Consider the following 23,956-nt stretch of genomic DNA (forward strand, 5'->3'; position numbering starts at 1 on the left):
TTCCCAATCTTAGTTACTTTAGGAAAAATGTGAATAGGTGCTAATCCATGAAATTACACTTTGCACTTTATTGAGTCGTTAGTGGAGCGTGTATGGTTAACCGGCACACTAATTTGGGACTAATAAAGAGTGGCAAAGGGTAGCTTAATGTTAATCATAGATCAATGGAGCGTGTGTGGTTAACCGGCACATTGGTTAGGTGATTTGTAACATTTAGAGTACCAAATATATTTGCATAGTTATTCACACCTTGTTTGTGATCCTCGGCATCCCAGTCACAAACTTGAGAGGGCACAATCGAGATTTAAACAAGCTATTGAAAGTTCATTGAATCTCAAAAGAATCTAGGAATTTCAAATCCAATTAAAACCTAATAAGTAATTTCGTTCTTCATGGTGGAAATTAGTAAATCGTCATTTACCTACCTTCAAATATTTTACAATTGGATTACGGCATCCCTCTTCGCAGTTGTAGAATATTGTGTTGGATCCTAGCCTTAATATTTCATTTGGGTAATTTATTAAGGATTCTCATCTAATCTAAACTTTGTTCCTTTTCTTTTACAGATGTCTATTCCAAACAATGCTTCAGGCTCAAACCCTTCAGGCTCTTTCTCCCTAATGAACTTAGTAGGGAGAACCATCTTTAATGGATCCAACTTCAATGATTGGATCGGAAACATTCGCATGGCCCTTCCATATGAGGACAAAGAATATGTCCTTGACAAGGAGCTGAAGGAAATTGATGAGCAAATTGCTACTCCCGAACAAATTGAGGAGTACGGGGTTCATGAAAGGGACGCGACAAAAGTGTCGTATATAATGATAGCTACCATGTCTGCTGAGCTACAAAAGTCCTATGAGGACTTCTGGCCCTATGAAATGCACCAAGATTTGATGGAAAGGTACCATCAATCAGCTCGGCAGGAGAGGTATGAGATCATAGCCTCCATGATCACCACTAAAATGAAGGATGGAGAGTCCGTCATGGGCCACTTTCTGAAAATGCAAAGATATGTGGACCACTTTCTAAAATTGAATGTCAACTTTGGTGAAGAATTAGCCATTGATATTATTCTTCATTCCCTACCTCCTTGTTATGACCAGTTTCATATGACCTATCATATGAACAAGGAGGAGGTCACTCTTAGCAAGCTTCAGGGACTCCTCAGAACTGCGGAAAACAACATGAAAGGCAAATATGTTGCTACTACTACTACTACTCCTACTACTACTGCCCCTGTTCTGGCAATTGGACATGGTAAGGGTAAAAAGAGGAAGGCTCCTTCCAAGGGAAAATATCAGGATGGATCTTCTTCTAGCGGAACCAAAGTAGGTTATGTTGTGCCCTCTACCAATCCAAAGGAAGCTGAGTGCTTCCATTGCCATGAAAAGGGGCACTGGAAGCGAAGCTGCCCAAAGTACTTGTAGGATATTAAGGATGGAAAAATCAATCCCTCATTTGCAGGTATTTACACTATTCATTCTTATGATACATCACATGCTAATTCTTGGGTCCTTGATACAGGTTGTGGTATTCACATTTGTTCTGAATTGCAGGGACTAAAAAGAAGTAGGGATGTGGAGCACGGGAATATAAACTTGATCATGGGAAATAGGAAAGGGTTGCATGTGACCAAGATTGGAGTTTATTCTTTATTTCTTAGTAATGGTTTAAATTTATATTTGAATAATTGTTGTTTCTCGGCCGATATGGCGAGAAATATTATTTCCTTTCACAGTTTGTATAAACAAGGTTTTTCCTTTGCTTTTAATAATAATAATGGTGGTATTTATGCTTATTATAATGGCGTCTTTTATTTGAAGCTTTAACTTGCAATGGTGTGTATGAGACTGTGAATGTTGTAGATAACCTAGGAAATAATGTGTTACACATTGATTCATCCAATGATTTGGATAAAGCATGCTTATGGCATTGTCGTCTTGGACAAGTCAACAAGAAGCGCATAGGCCAACTCCAAAAGGTTGGAGTCTTTGAATCATTCGACTTGAAATCGGATGATACTTGCGAATCTTGTTCACTTGGAAAGATGACTAAGTCACCCTTTACTGGTACTTGTGAAAGGGGTGAGGGTTTGTTGGATCTCTTACACACTGATGTGTGTGGGCCCTTCAGATCTGTCACAAGAGATGCTAGCCGCTTCTATGTGACTTTCACTGATGATTATAGTAGGTATGGCTATATCTACTTAATCAAGCATAAGTCAGAAACCTTTGAAAAGTTCAAAGAGATTAAGGCAGAAGTGGAGAATCAATTGGGCAGGAAGATAAAGGTACTCCGATCCGATCGAGGAAGAGAGTATCTTAATATCGAGTTCCACGACTATCTTAAGGAATGTGGAATTGTTTCACAATTAACACCTCCTAGGACACCACAGCTGAATGGTGTAGCTGAGAGGCGCAATAGAACCTTGTTGGACATGGTTCGTTCTATGATGAGTCGAGCTTCGTTACCAATCTCATTTTTGGGGTATGCCTTAGAGACTGCCGCCCACATTCTTAATTTGGTGCCTACCAAAAAGGTTGCCGAAACACCTCACGAGATCTGGATTGGGAAGGTTCCCACTTTAGACCACATCAAAGTTTGGGGTTGCGAGGCTTTTGTGAGGCGCGAGATTCACGGCAAGCTCGAACCTTGGAGTGAGCGATGTATTTTCATCGGCTACCCATAGAAATCCTTTGGATATCTCTTCTATCGACCAAGTGACAATGTTGTTTTCATCGCGAGAAGAGGGGTCTTTCGTGAGAGAGAGCTTATATGCCAAGGGGACAGTGGGAGGAAAATTGACCTTGAAGAGCTTCAAGAGTCAAGCGGTGAAGGAACCTCAAACACTAGCAATCAACCCGAGGAGGAAACTCATGTTGAACCTATTGACGAATCTGTACCTCTGAGACGTCCACCAGAGTTAGGACTACACCTGAATTTTATTATGGTTTCCATATTACTACAGAAGGTGATACATTTATCAGTGATAGTACATTGATAAATTTGGATGAGCCTAACAACTACGTTGAAGCCATGGCAGGCCCTGAGTCTGTTAAATGGAAAGAGGCTATGGATAGCGAGATTCAGTCCATGTATGACAATCAAGTTTGGAACTTGGTTGACAATGAACCGGGTCGAAAGACAGTCGGGTGCAAATGGATCTTCAAGAAGAAGGCCGGCATGGATGGAAAAATACACACATATAAGGCACGACTGGTTGCAAAGGGCTTTACTCAAACTCAGGGAGTTGACTATGATGAGACCTTCTCACCAGTAGCAAATATTAAATCTATAAGGGTTATGTTGGCCATAGCTGCATTTCATGACTATGAAATATAGCAGATCGATGTCAAAATCGCATTCCTTAATGGAAAGTTGGCTAAAGATGTCTACATGAGTCAGCCAGAGGGTTTTGTCAATGGAAGATACCCTAATAGAGTGTGTAAGCTTGAGAGATCCATATATGGATTAAAACAAGCATCTCTCAGTTGGAATCTTTGTTTCAATGAGAAAGTCAAAGAGTTTGGATTTTCGAGAAGCGAGGAGGAGTCATGTGTGTATGTCAAGGCTAGTGGGAGCATAGTTAGCTTTCTCGTGTTGTATGTGGATGACATACTACTCATAGGAAATGAAATCCCGACCTTGTAGGAGGTTAAGTCCTGGCTTAGGAAGTGTTTTGCTATGAAGGACCTTAGAGAAGCTACCTATATCCTAGGGATAAGGATTTTTAGAGACATGAGTAAGAGACTAATAGGACTTAGTCAAATGACCTACTTGGACAAGGTGCTGAAGCGTTTCAGCATGGAGAACTCCAAGAAAGGTGACTTGCCTATCCAGTGCAATACCAAACTGAGTAAGACTCAGAGTCCGAGTATAGAAGCTGAGATAGAAGAGATGAGCCGGATACCATATGCTTCCGCAGTTGGCTCAATCATGTATGATATGACTTGTACTCTCCCTGATGTGGCCTTTGCTTTGAGCATGGTCAGTAGATATCAAGGGAATCCTGGTAGAGCTCATTGGACTGCAGTTAAGAACATTATTAAGTACCTGCGGAGGACTAAGGATTGGATCCTTACCCTCGGTGGGAGTGATGACTTGAGAATATTAGGGTATTGTGACGCCAGGTTTCATACTGACAGAGACAATATGCGTTCTCAGTCGGGCTGGTTGTTTACCCTAAATGGAGGAGCAATGACTTGGAAAAGTTCCAAGCAGGAGACTGTGGTTGATTCAACATGCGAATCAGAGTACATTTCAGGAAGCGAAGAATCAAAAGAGGCGATATGGTAGAAGAACTTCATCGGAGACCTTGGAGTTATGCCATCCATAAAGGAGCCCATAGAAGTTTTCTGCAATAATGAAGGGGCGGTTGCCTTAACCAAGGAACCGAGAGATCATGGTAGATCAAGGCATATCGATAGAAATTAGCACTTCATAAGACATCAGGTAGAAGGAGGACACCTCGTGGTGAAGAGGATATCGTCACAAGACAACCCAGCAGATCCCCTTACAAAGTGATTGGATAGGATTAAGCACTTGCAGCATGCAAGAGGCATTGGGCTAAAAGACGATATTAGTTTTAGTAATTAGATAAATTAGAAACTTGTAATAGCTAAATTGTAATTGACATTTTGATGATTGAATAAAAAGAGTTTTTATCTATAATTAAAGTTACTGTCTTGTGTCAATTATTTGCTATTGTTTCATTTTGCATGTTTTGACTTCCTGATTAATATAATTATTCAAACTATCCACAGTCGATCATACATTGGAAGTAGGTATGAGGCTAGACTGTCATGAGTTGGTTGTAGATGTCTAAGGAGTTAGACATGGCAAGAGTCTGTTGCACCATTCATGAGTGCTTGTGAAATAAGAATTTGAGCATTGGATCAGCCCGCACTCATCAGAATCACTTCATGGAATTTATCACGAGTGATTGTGAGATGATAATATCATATAATCTTCAAACCAAGATATATGAGTTGTTGACTACAAATTGGTTGTGCATTGATGATGCGTAAACGCATCAGTAACTGGATGTCATAAAATGTATCGTTGTGCATGATTTACCGAGTGGTTAGTACAAGCATATAGAGTCGAAGTTTATTTGTTCCTTTTATCCTAAGAAGGATCTAAAGTGATATCTGGTCCCCTCGATGATTTGTTTTGACCTATGTACCGGGCCCGGTCAGAACGAAATTGACGTGTTCAATTATGTTCTATGTCAAACTAATCGGAAATCGGGAAACTAATTGCAGGACAATAAGTATGACTATGTTCCATGTATTTTTCCGCTGATATCTTGTAGAACAGAGGAGTATATGATCACTTATCTAAGAACAGTCACTGACTGGATCAGAGTTCGACAGCGGCTTTTGGAAGCTACGATAGCTAATCGGATCTTAAAGTTACATTGGCAGTTATAGTTATTAGACTTATCCAAGTGTGAGACTGTTGGATTTGGTGTCTAAGCCCATAACTATATATGATATGTACTTGACCCGATTGTAGCATGGTCCTTTTGGGTTGCCTTCACCAATTCAATTTGATAGGATGGAGTTTTGAGAACAAGATTATTGGTGATTTATTAATATATTATAAGTATAATATATTAATTGAGAAATCATATTATTTAATTAGTATTGGTCAAGAATTAATTTGGAATTAATTTTGTGATCAAAAGTGACCAATTAAATCTAAGGGGTTGATTATGTAAATCATCCATTCTTATAGTGTGGGCCAAAGATCCATTAGGGTGGGCTAAGTGGTTCATGGATAGTCCATGGAGCTTTAAACCATGGAGCCTAAGGGATATGGAAGTTCATGGTGCATTAGGGTTACATGGATGAAACCCTAGCTTTGAGAAACACTATAAAAGAGTCCCCTTAGTGACAAAATCGGCCAACCCTACATACAAGTGTGTGTGAACCGTTTTTGCAAGCTAAATTATTCTCTAAAGAGCCTCCTTTGCATATTGGTGTTTGTGACACATTATAGGCACAACATTTGAGGTGTTCAAGCTTCCAAGGTCAAGAACTACACAAGAGGTAAGTTATCTAACTAGTTGTCACTTTGAATTGCATGCTAGTTAAGTTATATGCTTTGGAAATTTGAAAATGCATGTATAATTAGAGAAAACATAGTTCCAAAGAATCTAGGGTTGCATGTGCACCATAGGAGTGTTATAGTGCTTAAAACCCAACACTTCCATGCATATCTTCTACAACAATTCCACTTCAACTCGGTTGGTGATGGAAACGCCAGACGATAGGAAAACTTTAGGAATTATATCAATCGTTTTATCATCCAGCCAATCAAATGTGTACATTCGGATGTACCGTACTCCTCTAGACGTACTGTTATTTTATCATACGTATTCTAAAGGCAAGATACCACTCTTATGATATCTTCTGAGAGGTATCATTCACTATTGTAAGCCTTCTCATTTCCTCCATTTGCTCAGTCCGCTACGAGTCCTTATCATGACATTCTGTACACCAAAGCAGGAATTTAGTGTATCGAGACGAGAATATAGATAGAGGAAGGTTTAGATGCGTATTCCTCCTTATTACTCCGAAAATTTATCTGCCAGTTCTAATACCGTAATTACAAACCTGAACACATAAAATTTTCAGATCTTGTCGGCGATAGACCATAGATCCGATCAAACAATAGCATCCTATAGAATATAAGGTATCTTATAGCTATAGCATAAACCATTTAGCACATAAAATCAATTTAGACATCTTTCCTAAAATAAACTAGTGTTCGTGTTTATTCATGCATATTTCCTAGATATAGCAGACACTCATCTCACAATCATTGTTTAGCATTCTAAGTTTACGTCTAGAAATCCTCAAATATTCCAAGTTCACTTAAACTAATGTTGTGATACCAACTGTGACATCCCTAAATTCACGATCCTTTTAAAATTTTTATTTATGCTTATTTTAAAATTAGAGTATCGTTTTTGAAAAATAATATTGCGGAATTTGTTCCCAGAAAACATGATAATTATATTATCAAAGCATTTCTGAAAAAATGTGTTTTATTTATATTAAAACTTTGGGATGTCATCATCAATATAGAAACATAAGCATAAACAGACCTTATGTTAATTTACACTAATGATCTACATCTTCTTGAATCCCTCACCAGAATGTATCTTTAATATTTTTACCTGTGATACAATAAACTGAGTGGGTCGGGTTGGGAAACCTGGTGCGTACGTAGAGTTTTCAACCCACAATAATATAGTTAATTTGTTTCTTCACATATTTCATGTCAAACAATTAACCCGATTACCCATCCCCGTTTTCTTTATTTATTCTTCCATAAAGAAATATCCTCAGGGTCATCTCCTACATCGTATTTACCTCTCATCGCCTTACATCGCATTTCCTTATATGTTTGTTCCTAAGGACTTTTCTTAAGGATCATCGCCTACATCGCATAGACAGTACTGATTCGGGGATTACTCCCCCAATACGTGTCCAGTAAGGGTTAGAGTATCATCGCATGAATACGTAGTTACTACATCGCCTGAACTCGTAATTCATCACCTACAGGTTATGAGCCTGCTGGTGTTTCCACATGACTTGTTTAGATTAGTCAGTGGTCGCCATCTATACTCTTGTAGATGACTACATCGCAACATCACAGGTCAAGGTTATGGCATCTCCTAATCATCTCTCATCTCGCATTACCTTATTTATCATTACCTATTTATCAGCACCTATCTATCATCACCTAGTTGTCATCACCTTTCTATCATCACCTATCTCTCATCACCCGTCGCTACACAATACATATTTAGAAATATATAATATTTATATGATTAAATCAGTTAAAATCATCTCATAATATCTTATCTAACACATATTATTCTCGGCATAGATAATAAGCACATAAGCATGTAATTATCCAAATACTTCATATCTATGTGTAAGATGAAAGTAACTATGCACTCACTTGTTAAAGTGACAATTCGAAATTCGGACAACATTTCGCTTCTAGTAACTGTCTTTTCCTCTAACGAAACCTAGTATCATTATCACTAAGTCTTAGTCTAATATTTATTGTGACTAATTGTTAGTCTAGATTTATCATTAATTCAAAGTCTACTTCAAGATCTATCAAGTAAGGATCTGTCAGGCAGGACAGTTGGGAGGCAGGATCATTTCGACGTATAGCCTTTCTGAAATCCAACAACCAAGCCAACATGACCATTCTAGACACCACTCCCCTAAGTAGATCAATAAGTATAACGACTTGGAATCACTGATAAATCTTGTTTATAGGTTCATAATAATGATAATGAACTTAAACATAAGTTATACTTAAAGTACGGTAAGCATAACTTAACTTACAGGTGGTTTAACGAGAAACCAGACTTTGCACGAGCAGAGCTTCTAAGCCAAAAGCTCTACTTCTCGGAGCTTTCTGACGCTCGGGAGCTGTTGGATTTAGTGTCTAAGCCCATAACTATAATTTGTATGTACTTGACCCGAGAGTAGCATGGTCAATTTAGGTTGCATGGCACCGGAACAATTTGTAAGGATGGACTTATGAGGAGAGGATATTTATGATTTGTTAATATATTATGAGTTTTAATATATTAATATGAAATCATATTATTTAATTAGTATTGATCAAGAATTAATTTGGAATTAATTTTGTGATCAAAAGAGACTAATTAAATATAAGGGGTTGATTTGGTAAATCATTCATTCTTATAAAGTGGGCTTATGATCCATAGTTCTTTATGTTGAGCTAAACCCATGTGGTGACCCATGGATACTTCATGGTGGTTTTAACCCATAGAGCATGAGAGATATGGAAGGTCATTAGGGTTTACATGGTGTAACCCTAGTTTTCCACACTATATAAGAGACCCTAAGGCTACCAAATCGGCACCTAAGTGATACACAAGAGTGCTAGCCGATTTGGTGAGTGCAAGTAACCTCCTCTCTAGTTCTTCCATTGTTGGTGGTGTTGTGTGAAGCATTTGAGGCATCACACTTGGGGTGATAGGCTCTTAAAGGCTTAAGGTTTCAAGCTACAACAAAAGGTATGTCATTCGACTAGATTTTTGTATTGTATATACTTCATAGTATGCTAGTTAGGATGATACCTTGGAAATTTGAAAGTTTTCATGTATAATAGAGAAAACATAGATCCAAGGTATCTAGGGTTGCATATACACCATAGGAGTGTTAGAATTCTTAAAACCCTTCAGTGGTATCAGAGCCTAGGCTTCTTTTAAAAGCTTGAAAAAATCGATTTTCTGCTGTCTGAACAGTGAACTCGCCAAGTCCACTAACAGACTCGCTGAGTCTACCCTAAAAACGAACCAACTCGCCGAGTTAGTTCATGCACTTGAAGATTTGGTGCTCCTGGATGTAGAATTTCGAGTTTTAAAGCCAAAATTGGACTAGAATCATTACCCTAAACTGTTTCTGAACAAATAAACCTGTTTTTGATGTGGTAATGATTGTGCTTATCCAATTTCAAAGATAATTGTCAAATTTTCAAGTTTTATATTATTTTATATGATTCTTGAAAATTGTTGATGTGAATTATCCTTGCTTATGAGTTTTGCTAGATCATTGTTATTATTTGACATTTCTTGTTAGTTTAATTATTGATCTAAATGCCTTTTAATGGACTCCATAACTTGTCCTCAAGTTATGGAATTCCAAAAGTCTTTTCCTTAAAAGTCATTAAAACTCATAAGTTATAGAAATGAAAGGTTTTGAATAGTTTCAAAATTAGCCCTCAAGTTTTGGAATTTGTAAAGTCACTTTAGAATACTTTAATTCCAAACCCTATAATTTTAAAAGTTTAAAATTCAACCCTTATACTTTATAGTATTATAAGTTAATAATATATATATATATATATATATATATATATATATATATATATATATATATATATATATATATATATGTGTGTGTGTGTATAAGATCAAGTCATTCTTACCGTTAGTAGGCCTCATTCACGAAGCCGGTCTATAAGGGGGTATAAGGTTACTGCCTATAAAATGGCAGTTTAATGGATGTCTACTCTCACCCACCGCTTCCTTGACTGGTGGAGGGTCGTTAGTCGAACGGGTAGGATAGGACTATAATTCTCATTGAGTATAATGATAACAATAAAGTAACTAAATGTTTTATTAAATTCCCAATCTTAGTTACTTTAGGAAAATGTGAAATTGATGTTAATCCATGAAAATTGTACTTTGCACCTTACCAAGTCGTTGATGGAGCGTGTGTGGTTAACCGTCACATTAACTTGAACTAGTAAGGATGGCAAAGGGTGGCTCGATGTTTATCATAAGATCAATGGAGTGTGTGTGGTTAACCGGCACATTAACTGGGTGATAAAGTCTGGAGTACCAAGCATATTTTGCATGGTTATTCACACCTTGTTTGTGATCCTCGGTATCCCAATCACAAACCTGAAGGGCATAATCGAGATTTAAACATGCCATTGAATTGTTCAATGAATCTCAAAGGATCTAGGAATTTCAATCCAATTAAAACTTAATAACTATTTCGTTTTTCATGTTGGAAATTGGTAAATCGTCATTTACCTACCTTCAAATATTTTGCAAGTTGGATTACGGAATCCCTCTTCCAATTTGTAAAATATTGTGTTGGGTCCTAGCCTTAATATTTCATTTGGGTTTTATATTAAGGACTCTTTATCTAATCTAAACTTTGTATTTCCTTCTTTTTCAGATGTCTTCCAACAATGCTTCTGACTCAAACCCTTCTAGATCCTTCTCTCTCATGAACCGTTATGGTAGAGTCATCTTTGACGGTTCCAACTTCAATGATTGGATTAGGAACATCAGGATGGTCACTCGCTATGAGGACAAGGAATATGTCCTAGACAAGGAGCTTAAGGAAATCGATGAGTCTTCTTCTACTCCTGAGGAGATCGCTGACTTTAGGGCTCATGAGAAGGATGCCACCAAGGTGTCGTGTATCATGTTGGTCACCATGACAGCTGAACTCCAAAATTCCTATGAGGACTTCTACCTTTTTGAGACGCACCAGGACCTGATGGAAAGATACCATCAGAGTGCTCGTCAAGAGAGGTATGAAATCATCTTTTCCATGCTAACAACCAGGAAGAAGGATGGTGAACCCATCACGGGCCACTTGCAGAAAATGCAAAGGTTTGTGGACTGATTGCTAAAGTTGAATGTGAACTTTCCTGAGGAGCTGGCTATAGATATCATTCTACACTCCTTACCTCCATGTTATGATCAGTTCCGCGTGCCCTATCATATGAAGAAGGAGGAGGTCACACTTAGCAAACTTCAAGGGATTTTGAGTACTGCCGAAAATGGTCTCAAAGGTAAATCGGTTGTTTCTACTCCAACCGCAAATGCCCATGTTTTGGCAATTGGACAAGGGAAAGGGAAAAAGAGGAAGGCTCCCTCAAAGAGCCGCAAGGGAAAGTCTCTTGATGGATCCTCTTCAAGTGGGGCCAAGGATGGTTCTGCTGCTCCCTCTTCCATTCCTAAGGAAGCAGAGTGTTTCTACTGTCACGAAAAAGGGCACTGGAAGCGAAGCTGCCCCAAATACTTGCAGGATGTTAAGGATGGGAAGGTTAAATCTACCCACGCAGGTATTTATACTATTCTATCTAAAAACTCATGACATTCTAACTCTTGGGTTCTTGACACAGGTTGTGGAATTCACATTTGTTCTGATGTGTAGGGCCAAAAAAGAAGTAAGGATGTGGAGCACGTGAAGATAAACTTGATCATGAGGAATAAGAAGGTTTCACCTGTCACCAAGATTGGAGTTTACTCTTTATTGCTTAGTAGTGGGTTAGAAATAGATTTGAATAATTGTTGCTACTCGTCTGAAATGGCAAGGAATGTTATTTCCTTTCATGGTTTGTACAAACAAGGGTTTAGTTTTTCATTTGATAATGAATGTGGTGCTATTAATGTTTATTATAATGGTGTTTTTTATTTTAAAGCATTACCTTGTAATGGTGTATATGAAACTGTGATGGTTGTAGACAACTTAGGAAATAATGTGTTGCATATTGATTCTTCCAATGAACTGGATAAGGTATACTTGTGGCATTGTCGTCTTGGACATGTCAGCAAGAAGCGCATAGGCCAACTCCAAAAGGCTGGAGTTTTTGATTCATTCGACTTAAGGTCGGATGACACTTGCGAATCTTGCTTACTTGGAAAGATGACTAAGTCACCCTTCACTGGTACTTGTGAAAGGGGTGAAGGTTTGTTGGATCTCATACACACCGATGTGTGTAGGCCCTTTAGGACCGCCACAAGGGATGCTAACTGCTTCTATGTGACTTTTACTGATGATTACAGTAGATATGGCTACGTCTACTTAATCAAGCATAAGTCAGAAACATTTGAGAAATTGAAAGAGTTTAAACAAAAAGTGGAGAATCAGTTGGGCAGGAAGATAAAGATGCTCTGATCCGATCGGGGTGGTGAGTATCCTAGTATTTAGTTCCTTGAATATCTTAAGGAATGTGGAATTGTTTCACAGTTGACGCCACCTAGGACACCACAGCTTAATGGTGTGGCTGAGAGGCGCAATCAAACCTTGTTGGACATGGTTCGTTCCATGATGAGTCGAGCTTCGTTACCTATCTCATTATGGGGGTATGTCTTGGAGACTGCCGCCTATATCCTTAATCTAGTCCCTACCAAAAAGGTTGCCAAAACACCTCACGAGATGTGGACTGGGAAGGTTCCCACATTAGACCACATCAAGGTTTGGGGTTGCGAGGCTTTCGTGAAACTAGAGACTCACGACAAGCTCGAACCTCATAGTGAGCGGTGTATTTTCATCGGCTACCCACAGAAATCCTTTGGTTATCTATTCTACAGACCGAGTGACAATGTTGTCTTCGTTGCGAGGAGAGGAGTCTTTCGCGAGAGAGAGCTCATAGGCCAAGGAGACAGTGGGAGGAAAATTGACCTTGAAGAACTTCAAGAGTCAAGTGGTGAAGGAACCTCAAACACTAGCGATCAACCTGAGGAGGAAACTCCTGTCGATCCGATTGATGAGTCCGTACCTCTGAGGTGTTCCAGTAGAGTTAGTGTTCCACCTGTGTTATATGGTTTTCATATAACATCTGAGGATGATACATTTATCAGTGATAGCACACTGATAAATTTGGATGAACCTAACAACTACAAGGAAGCCATGGCAGGCCCCGAATCTGCTAAATGGAAAGAGGCGATGGACAGCGAGATTCAGTCCATATATGACAATCAAGTTTGGAACTTGGTTGACAATGTACCGGGTCGTAAGACAGTCGGGTGCATATGGATCTTCAAGAAGAAGACCGACATGGATGGGAAAGTACACACTTATAAGGCGCGACTGGTTGCGCGGGGTTTACTCAAACTCCGGGAGTTGACTATGATGAGACCTTCTCACTAGTAGCGAAGATTAAGTCTATTAGGTTTATGCTAGCCATTTTTGCATTTCATGATTATGAAATATGGAAAATGGATGGCAAACCCGGTTTCCTTAATGGAAATTTGGCTGAGGATGTTTACATGAGTCAGCCAGAGGTTTTGTCGATGCAAAGTACCCTAATAGAGTGTGTAAGCTTGAGAAATCCATTCATGGATTGAAACAAGCGTCTCGTAGATGGAATCTTTGTTTCGATGAGAAAGTCAAAGAGTTTGGCTTTTCGAGAAGCGAGGATGAGTCCTATATATATGTCAAAGCTAGTCGGAGAATAGTTAGCTTTCTGGTATTGTATGTGGATGACATACTACTCATAGGAAATGACATCGCAACCTTGCAGGAGGTTAAGTCCTAGCTTGGGAAGTGTTTCGCTATGAAGGACCTCGGAGAAGCTGCCTATATTCTTGGGATAAGGATATTGAGAGACATGAGTAAAAGACTAACTGGACTTAGTCAAAGTACCTACTTGGATAAGGTGCTGAAAAGATTCAGCATGCAGGATTCCAAGAAAGCTGATTTACCGATCCAGAGCAATGCCAAACTAAGTAAAACTCAGAGTCTGAGTACAGAGGCTGAGATAGCTGAGATGAGTCGAATACCATATGCTTTCGCTGTTGGCTCGATCATGTATGTTATGACTTGTACTCGCCCTGATGTGGCCTTTTCTTTAAGCATGGTGAGTAGATATCAAGGGAATCCTGGTAAGGCTCACTGGACTGCGGTTAAGAACATTCTCAAGTACCTGCGGAGGACTAAGGACTGGGTCCTTACCCTCCATGGGAGTGATGACTTGAGAGTGGTGGGGTATAGTTACACCAGCTTTCAGACCGACAGAGATAATTTCCGATCTCAGTTAGGCTGGGTCTTTACCCTGAATGGAGGAGCAATAACTTGGAAAAGTTCCAAGCAGGAGACAGTAGTTGATTCAACTTGCGAATAAGAGTACATAGCAGCAAGCGAGGCGGTGAAGGAGGCAATATGGCTGGAGAACTTCATTGGAGACCTTGGAGTTGTACCAGCTATAAAAGAGCCTATGGAGATTTTATGTGACAGCGAGAGTGCAGTTGCCTTAGCCAAGGAACCAAGGGATCACGACAGATCCAGGCACATCGACAAAAAATACCACTTCATAATACATCGAATAGAAGAAGGACTCCTCGTGGCAAAGAGGGTATCATCGGATGAGAACCCAGCAGATCCCCTCACGAAGGGACTGAGTAGGGTTAAGCATTTACAGCATGCGAGGCGCATTGGGCTGAAGGATGATATTAGTTTTAATGATTAGATAGTTTTCAAAACTTGTAATAGTTGAAATGTAATTGACATTTGATGTTTAAATAAAAGGTGTTTTTTATTTACTAGTATGGTACTGTCTTGTGTCAATCATTTACTATTGTTTCACTTTGCATGTTTTGACTTCCAGAATAATTATATTATTCAAACTATCCACAGTCGATCATACATTGGAAGTAGGTATTGAATCAAGACTGTCATGAATTTGGCTTGTAGATTTGTCGGAATTGTATTAGACATAGCTAAGTTTGCTGCAACATTCATGAGTGCTCATAAGGTCTGAGTATTGGATTCAACCCGCGCTCACTTGTATCACTTCATGGAATTTATCTCGAGTGATCGTGAGATGATAATATCATATAAATCTTCAAACCAAGAGATATGAGTTGTTGACTATGAGTTGGTTTGATAGTACGAAACCGCTTCAGTAACTTGATGCTATAAAACGTGTTGTTGTGTACAATTTGATGAATAGTTAGTACAAGCATATGAGTCGAAGTTTATATGTTCATTTTAGTCCTTGGAGGATTAGAAGCGATATCTTGGGCCCTCGATGATTTTGTTTTGATTGATGTGTCGGGCCCGGTCAGAACTAAATTGATGTGTTCGAGAAAAAATCGGAAATCGGGAAACAAACTGTTGGACAATAAGTATGACGTTGTTCTATGTATTTGTACGGCTGATATCTTGAGAACAGAGGATTATATGATCACTTATCTAAAATGGAGCGTCTCGTTTCGACAGAGGCTTTTAAGAGCTACGATTGCTAGTCGGTGATTTAAGTCGTACTTGCAGTTATAGTTATTAGACTTATCCAAGTGGGATACTGTTTGATTTAGTGTCTAAGCCCATAAATATAATTGCTATGTACTTGACCCGAGAGTAGCATGGTCCATTTTGGTTACATGGCACCGGAACAATTTATAAGGATGGACTTATGCGGAGAGGATATTTATGATTTGTTAATATATTATAAGTTCTAATATATTAATATGAAATCATATTATTTAATTAGTATTGATCAGGAATTAATTTGGAATTAATTTTGTGATCAAAAGAGACTAATTAAATATAAGGGGTTGATTTGGTAAATCATTCATTCTTATAGAGTGGGCTTATGATCCGTAGTTCTTTATGTTGGGCTAAACCCATGTGGTAACCCATGGATACTCCATGGTGGTTTTAACCCATGGAGCATGAGGGATATGGAAGGTCATTAGGGTTTACATGGTGTAACCCTAGTTTGCCACACTATATAAGAGACCCTAAGGCTACCAAATCAGCACCTAAGTGATACACCCTTCAGCAGCTTCGCTAATAGCACCTAGGAAGTGCTAGAGAAAAGGCCTAGGGACCTTGGGGGGTTTGGGAGAGAATGGAATAGAAAGGTGTGATGAAACGAGTGAAATTGGGCTCTATTTATAGGCTGTACATGGGCTTCTCACATCGTGAGACATGCCTCTCACGTCGTGAGCTTATGTAGGCACCACGACTTCCCCTGGTGCTGACATGTGGCACCGGACGCAGGTAAAACTGCAAATCTTCAAAATTTCATAACTTTCGCATACGAGCTCTGTTTTTGACGTTCTACATATCCACGTGTAGGTATTTATGAGTACTACAACTTTCCTTTGGACTCTATTGGCTAATACATGACTGATCTTAAATTTAACAGTCTGAGAAGAATACATTGTTAATGACCGTGTAAAATTCATAACTTCTACATACGGACTACGATTTTGACTATCTTTTTATCATTGAATTTCTATTAATGAGATCTTCAATTCTCATTTAGATCATTTTGGCTAAAAATCGACTAGATGACTATGACATCCTCTACTGAAATCTGATTTGGACGTTCTCTATATGCACACTCTTGGTCTAACGAATACTATGACTTTCATTTAGATTACTAAGGCTAAAAAGTAACTTATCAAAAATTCACTTTTTACGATATGCAGATTTGTGCCCGTTTAATCGCGAAACTTCGACGAGTCATAACTTCTTCGTTATAAGTCGGATTTCAGTGTTCTTTATATGTACGAAATCCTTGTAACATATACTATAACTTCGGTTAAGATTATTTATCTTAAATAATATTCTATTAAAAAGTCATTTTTAACGTTTATTATCTCTAAATTGACTAGCCCGAATCTACGGGCGTTACAACTCATAACCTCTAGCTCAATAGTAGAACTAGTACATTAGCATCACTCAATGTCATGCCATATTTATTAAGCACGAACCTTTCCAAGTTCTGCATGTTAAGTTTCTTCAAGATTCCATGTACTTTGGCTTAATCCAATTAATCACTTTGATCTATCTCCATATATCCTTATATTATGTACGTGTTTTGTGTCTCTCATGTATATCATAGTGAAGCAATTCCCATATCAAGCCAAGCTTTTACACTTGCTAAATTAAAACATAGTTTCCTATTAATCGTACACCATCTATGTACAATACAAGGGTGACTACAGTGCTCCCACTAGCACTGACATATATATGGCTCATCTATGTTTCTTAAAATTCAAAATCGTTGAACTTTCTCATTGAAACAAAGATTCCAATTACTCCCACTACCTTTGACATATGTATGACTCATCTTTATTTCTCTAAATTCAAACTCCTTTAACTTTCTCATTGAAACAATGATCCCACTTGCCAGATGCTTATTTCAGTCCATAATTAAACATATTAAGCTTACACATCCTTCACAACCTATATTGGTTTGATCTAACAAGTTTCAACATACATGGACTGAATCTCGCTCTCCATGTCCATTTTCCATGTTGTGGCCTTTAGGGCCTTCCATAGCTTCCGATAGATGGTAATTTTGATTCATATCTACTAGTGACTCATATACCTCAATAGTATAAACACTTATATAACTAGGTGTATGAAGACCTCTATCAAATCTATAAGAGGTGGAGATATGTCAGTTTCCCCAATAGCTCTTTAAACCTCGAATTGAATGTTAGGTCCAACTTTAGGTTCTTTGTTGGTTGACTCGTGAATCTTATCAAGATCAATATGGCTCCCAATAGCCTTTTTGGATATCATTTCACTCTCCTGGAAGACTTCCCTTGAAGCAACATACACTTTGTTCTTAGAAGGTTTGTTAAACAAATATCCAAAATGGTTGATGAGTTCTCCAATGAGATAACACCTCTCTATTCTAAGTTCTAGATTGTCAAGCGCTTCACGACGAGTGTAAGACTTATAATCGTAGACTTACATATGTGTTAGTGAGGGGTGAATCCCACTTCATGTATCATAGAGTGCTTCATGAACCTACTTAGTTGGTACAAGACCCAATAACTTCTCGTAACACTATTCATGGTACAATCCACGAATTGTTATTAAGCATAGTGTGACTCATCTAGTATGAAATCAATCAATGATTTGTATCTCTATCCAACTAACACTCCTAGTGACAGTGCTCTGGGTGGAGATAGCTCGTGAAACTCTTTCACAAATAATTATATGATCAATAAGGTTTGGACTAAGATGCTCACTATCCTAGCTCATCCTTATTGCCCAATTGATTCTTAGTTTCGCTTTATGAGAGTTCTGAACACCTGAAAGGTTCCATACCCATGTTCATATGAAGTTGGTCTCACCATGTATCGTGGTTAATCTAAACGGTCCATTAGTGAAAACTAATTCTAAGATATATTTTCATCACCCAGTAATGTATTCATCATCTATCTTGATACGAAAGATTTGCATTTATCATATTACTCGAGGTCAAATTATATCCAAAATTTGATCCAACTGGATACTTGGTAATGCGTTTCTCATTTATGTATCCAATAATATGATTCAACAAATACATTTTACCCAAACCTTTTGGATGTATTTGAATCAGTACGTATTGTGGTCAATCTGAACGATCCATTAGGTAAACTAATTTCAACAGATATTTTTGTTGGATTAGGTGTCTAAGCCCATAACTATAATTGGTATGTACTTGACCCGAGAGTAGCATGTTCCATTTGGGTTGCCTTCACCAGAGCAATTTGATAGGATGTAGTTTTGAGAAGAGGTTATTTATGATTTATTAATATATTATAAGTTCTAATATATTAATATGAAATCATGTTAGTTAATTAGTATTGATCAAGAATTAATTTGGAATTAATTTAGTGATCAAAAGAGACTAATTAAATTAATAGGGACTAATTGTGTAAATTAGTTATATATATATATATATATATATATATATATATATATATATATATATATATATTGTTCGGGCTTATGATACATGATGGACTAAGTTTATGAAAGAATCCATAAAGAGTTAGTCCATATGGATCATTGATCATGGAGAATAAGCCCAAGGGTATGGATTAGGGTTTAACCATGACTCTTAGAATCATATACTATATATATGACACCCCATAGCTAAAATCAGTTGCCACAAGTGTTCTAAGAGTTCATAAGAACCAATTTTGAAGCATAAGAAACCTCTATATCAAGTCCTCCTTTGTTCATGGTGTTTGTGAACCATTTGAGGCACTAAGTTCTTAAAGGGCAAAACACAACAAGCTACAACAAGAGGTAATTTTATAACTCATTTTTATGTTGTTTATGTCAATTGTATGCTAGTTGTAGGCTTCATGCTTTGGAAACAATATTGCATGTATAATAAGAGAAAACATAGATCCAAAGCATTTAGGGTTGTATGTGCACCATAGAATGTTGTAGTATACTAAAAACCAACAGTGGTATTAGAGCCTATGATTATTTTCTATTATATTTGATGTATGGCTTATTTTCCAAAGCATAAAAACTGTTCTGTTAGCATGTACTCGATGAATCCATTCTTGGACTCGACGAGTAGGATGTATTTTGTCTTGAACTCGACGAGTCCATAGTTGGGCTAGACGAGTTGGATGATCAGACAGCAGTTTTTTAGGATTTTTGGCCTGTTTTGGATTAGGATCATTACCACAAAATGTTTTAGTTCATAAAATTTGATGTTGTTGGTATGGTAATGATTATCCTCATCTAATTAAAAGATAATTGTCAAAATTTCAAGATTTGTATTAGTTTATATGTTAGGCTAATTTCTTGAATATTGTTGATGTGAATTATCTTGACTTATGAGTTTAATTAGATCATAGGAAAATTATAAGATAATTTTGTTTGTTTAAAATATTGATCTAAATGTTCTTTAAAGTCTTCCATAACTTGTCCTCAAGTTATGGAACATGAAAAGTTTTTCCATAAAAACCACATTAAACTCATAAGTTATGGAAATCAAAGGTTTTTCAAGAGTTACAAAACTTGTCCTCAAGTTTTGGTATTTGAAAACTCTCAAATTAAGAAACTCTTGTAATTAAAAAGGTGTAACTCTCGGGTTCATAAATTAAAAAAATTAATTAATTAGTTTTTTAATTTTGAATTTTTTATATTTAGAACCTTGAAGTATTTGAATAATTCAATTACACCTTATGGACTTTATTAAATTAATTGAAGTGTTTAATTAAAACAAAATTAATCAAACATGGTTTAAGTTAATTAAATTAAGAATATAAGTTATTAATGGATTAAACCATCTAGTATTTTAAAAGTTTAAAATACACCCTTATACTATATAAAATTATAAGTTAATAATTATATATATATATATATATATATATATATATATATATATATATATGTATAAGAAAAGTCAGTCTTACCATTAGTAGGCCTCATTCACGAAGCCGGTCTATAAGGGGGGTATAAGGTGGTATAATCGGTGTCCACTCTCACCCACCGCTTCCTTGACTGATGGAGGGTTATTAGCCGAACGGGTAGGATAGGACGTTAATTCTCATTAAAAGTATAATGAAAATACCAAGTAACTAAACACTTATAAATTCCCAAACTTAGTTACTTAGGAAAAATATGAATTTGGTGCTAACCCATGAAATTGCACTTTGCACCTTGTTAAGTCGTTAGTGGAGCGTGTGTGGTTAACCGGCACACTAATATGGGACTGGCAGTGTGTGGAAAAGGGTAGCTTGATGTTAATCATGGATCAATGGAGCGTGTGTGGTTAACCGGCACATTGATTGGATGATTTGTAACATTGAGTGTATCAAGCTAATTTGCATGGTTATTCACACCTTGTTTGTGATCCTCGTCATCCCAGTCACAAACTTGAAGGGCACAATCGAGATTTAAACATGTCATTGAAAAGTTCAATGAATCTCAAAAGAATCTAGGAATTTCAATTCATTTAAAACTTAATAATCAATTTCGTTTTTCATGGTGGAGATTGGTAAATCGTCATTTACCTACCTTCAAATATTTTGAAATTGGATTACGGAATCCCTCTTCCAAATTGTAAAATATTGTGTTGGGTCCTAGCCTTAATATTTCATTTGGGTGTTATATTAAGGACTTAAATCAACCAACTTGAATTTCTCCCTTGTACATGTCTAGTTCTGACAACTATAGTCTTCTCGAATCCTCTCTTTATAAAGAGAATATTCCACAAGACGATCAAGGTGAAAGATTAATCCCTTCTTAGTGTTGTAGTGGTACTTCACTTCCTCCACCTCTTCCTATAATTCTCCCTAACCCACAAGTTTAAAGACTTGAAAAGTTCAAGGTCACTCAAGATCAAGCCCTATTGGCTAGCAAACACCAAGATGGAAGGTCTGTGTATGCACATGTCTTGGAGATGAAGTCACACATTGACAGGCTGGGAATGTTGGGTGTCGTTGTTTCAAGGAAGTTGGCTGTTGACTTGGTTCTTCAATCACTTCCTAAGTCATATAGTCGGTTCTTTAAGGACTACTATATGGGAGATCACGACATGACCCTTATTGATCTAACATATTTGCTTGTTGTTGTTGAATCAACAATGATTTGGCACACCGGTAATGCAAATTTGATTGGAAGATCTATTTCCCAAACTTCCATGGACATTGACAATGGTAACATTGGAAGTCCAGAAAAGCTTTCTCTTCCCAATGGAAAGGGATCAGCCATGGTCAAGTCATTTGACCAAATGGTAAAGAGAAAGGCTAAGTCTGATATAGTTCCATGTGTCATTCCAAAAGAGTCTGTTTGTTTCTGTTGCTAAAAGAAGGGGCATTGGTTGCGAAGCTGCCGTATCTACCTGAAGGACCACAAGGATGGTAAAGTCAGAGTGTATGACTCTACTTCAGGTAAGTCCACTATCTAACTCTATAAAGTTCCTATTTGGAGATTCTTAATACATGATGTAATGTAATTACATTTTGATGTTTTGTAAGATCGAAGAAAAGAAAGGAAGCTTAAAGGAAGAGTAAGTTGATTTTGATCGCGAAGAGATGGATTTCGATGATCAGAATTTTGAGCTATTGCTTAAGAGTTATGATAGATTTCTTAGGAATAGATAACAACATACTTTTCATATGTATTTGCATTGTAAGGAAAAGTTTTCCTCAATTTTAATAAATAAATTTTGATTTTATTTTATTTTAAAGTTTCCTTACAATGGCATTTGTGAAAATTGTTGTTTATATGTTTCCATTGATAGCAATATTGGAAAATGGATTTGATTCTTTCGTTTGTGGTACTGTCAAGATTTAACAAATAAGGAAATATTCTCATCACCCAAGTTTCAGTTGGATAGAAACTTGGAATCATGCAACTGGTATTGTGTGATGAATGAGAACTTCATCTTTGGGAAATTAAGACTAATTCCTTGTTCACATGTATATGTGAGTCAAGTGAAGGACTAGGGGATCGGGTACACTTGGTTGCGTGTTGATCATGTCCACCACAAAGAACAGTAAGACTATTCGTTATGATTTACTAAATTTTAGTAAATATGGTTATACTTACAAGATTAAGTATAATTCTGAACCATTGGAAAAGTTTCAATGTATGGCAGAACGAATAAGAATAATCAAATTAGGCAGAAATATAAAAGTTTCTCCAATCTGAGAAGAAGGGAGAGTACTTGAGTATCGTGTTTTATGATTATCTTAGTGATTATGAAACCATATCACAATTGATCCTCTAAGAATATCTTAGTGCATTTGTATGGCTAAGAAGAGGAATCGTGAATTGTTGAAATGGTTAAATCGAGAAGATAAATCATACATCGTTCCAAAATCACGTCTTAGAGTCATACTCCAAGATTTTAACTTGAGTGACATTGTCTTAAGAAACGTTTATAACACTCATCAAATGTAGAGTAAAATGTTTCTTACTCTTGTACATTTGAAATTGGAAAGGTGTGATGTTTTGGATAAGACAAAGACCAACTAAGACCAATTGTGTGAAGTGTTTGTCTTGATAAGAAACCGCACTAATTCTTGATAGAGAATCTTATATGTCAAGAGGACAGTGGGAGTCTTAAAGATCTTGAAAAGTTTCAAGAACTTATCAAGACTAACCCTATTGTTAATCACTAGCACACGACTTGAGGTTTGTAACCTATCGTGTTGACATATTCTTGTTTCTGTGCCCATTCTAGTTAAAGTTGACTATGCATGTGAGTTCTATGAGTGCTCAATTGTTTGCATAACAACTTGGAAGCAATGGTAGGCACTTTTGTTGCCAGGTGGCAAGAAATTAAGATTGAACAAGTTCAGTCCATATGAGTTTGGATTTGTTACTAACCTTGTCTTGTGATTATGGTTATGACAAATTCACATGGATAGGAACATATACACCATAAAATCTAAGTGTCATAAGGTTTCTCTCCGCTTCATGAAAATGATTGTGAGGAAACACTTTCACTAAGTAGATTTTAAGGAGATAGCAATTGTGTTATTTGCATTCTGAAATTCGATTATGATTACGGCATCCCTCTTCATAGTTCGAATTGTGAGAAATGGCAAAAGGTCTAAACATTTCAGACCTGTGGTTGTAAGTTCTAAAATTGTTTAGTCACACACGTGAGCTATCTAAGGAAAGGTGTATAAGTTTGAAGAGCCAAGATAAAGTCTTATCGAAGCATCTCGTATCAGAAATCTGAAATTTGGTGATGAAAGTCAATAAGTATTGATTTCTAGAAGTCCAGCTGATTTTTGAGTACATGTTAAAGCTAGTGGGAGCACAAGTATTATGCTAGTAAGGATATAATTATTATGCTAGTGGGAGCATAATTATTATGGTAAGTGTTGCAAGTTAGCAGTGTTAATTATAGAAAACAAAAGTTTCAATTCGCA

This window comes from Lactuca virosa, chromosome 7 (genome assembly GCF_052849685.1).
Source record: "Lactuca virosa cultivar CGN04683 chromosome 7, Lactuca_virosa_CGN04683_v6, whole genome shotgun sequence".
NCBI lineage: Eukaryota > Viridiplantae > Streptophyta > Magnoliopsida > Asterales > Asteraceae > Lactuca > Lactuca virosa.